This window comes from Ceratosolen solmsi, unplaced genomic scaffold (genome assembly GCF_000503995.2).
Source record: "Ceratosolen solmsi marchali unplaced genomic scaffold, CerSol_1.0 scaffold30, whole genome shotgun sequence".
In the NCBI taxonomy this organism is placed as follows: Eukaryota; Metazoa; Arthropoda; class Insecta; order Hymenoptera; family Agaonidae; genus Ceratosolen; species Ceratosolen solmsi.
The window spans coordinates 1449794-1451402 of NW_011948421.1; positions in this window are offsets into that span (position 1 = coordinate 1449794).

Here is a 1609-nt window from a genome sequence, read left to right on the forward strand (position 1 = left end):
TCACTCTTAATCTATTAATTCAATATCTTCCTATAATTTCTTTAGCCTGTAAAAAGACAATTTAATTAAAATACTTGAATAAAATACATTCCAATAATCTTACGAAATGTATGGAATCTTTTCACTCGCAATAATATATATATATATATATATATATATATATATGATTGAAATTTTAAGTAATTAGAAACGAGGCACCGAGCGCGCGCAAACGTTCGACAAATTAATTTGCCAATCGATTTAACAACCCAATCCGACAATTAAATTTTCCGAGTGAATCTCCAACACTTACCGCACTTTTAATAAATCGTCTAAAGAATTTCCGCACGGGGCGAAAAAAAAAAGGTGAGTAGTCTCGCTCTTGTTGAGCTCCGGCGACTTTCTGCTCTCCTACTTCACTGGTCGATCTGACATCTCATTTTCGCTTCGTCTCCGACGTTTTTCGAACAATTTTTTTTTGGATGGACAATTATTATTATTAGAATAGGGCTTGCGCGCAACCAACCTCCTACCAATTTGTGTTTGCCGCGGCCAAATCTCAATCGTGGTGAATTTATGCGTAGCTTGAGAATGCGTAGAGAGAGAGACAGAGAAACGACACGACCGACGGCTTACGACGACGACGCATACACACCACCCCAATAACGTATAATAATGATGTGACGGGGAGACTGAAGTTTTAAATCGATTCAACCACTACTACTACTACTACTACTACTACTACTACTACTACTACTACTACTACTAACTTGTTCCCTCCCTACCTAACCAATGCCCACGTATGCAGCGAGTTTATTGATGTCTACTAGCTGCTGTGCACCTGCAAACACCTGTCTGCCATATATATATATATATATATATATATATATATATATATATATATATATGTGTGTGTGTGCGCGCGCGCGCGTGTGTGTATGTGGATGGACGGACGGGCGTATGCGAGCATTGAGAGCGAGTAGCGCGTACGGCAGTGAAATATATTAATACGTGTAATTAGTTGTTCATTAATGATAAACTTGGTGAGTTACAATGTTGCCGGCAATTTCCTATAGTCGGTTGGATATTTTCGCTCAATGTTATCTGCCATCTGCATTAGAGCCTTGACCGTCAATTAGACCTAATGACCAGCAGCATACATTTTCAAAATAAATGTTCGTTTCTAAGAAATCCATAATAAAGGAATGTCGCCGTCGTATCGATTGGTGGTCGAAAATGTACGACGAGGCGTCGTGTTGCGTTAATTTTTGAACTTCCAATTATTTTTATATGTCCAGTAATTATATCTTTCGCTATGTTTTTATAGACAATAGTAGTGATATTCGACTTTTAAATTCAATTTTTCAATCTAATTCGATTTTTCTTGAATACTGTCGAACTAGTTAGTCGTCGTCGGCAGTTGAGAGGAGTTGCATATATATATATACATAGAGAGAGAGAGATAGATAGATAGATAGAGAGATAGAGATAGAGAGAGAGAGATAGAGAGAGAGAGAGAGAGAGAGAGAGAGAAACAGTCCATCATCGCTTTCAATAAGATGTCCGTCCGACAAGCGTCTGAAACGAAGGAGAATGAAACATCGAATCGATGGAGTTATTAGGTTGACAG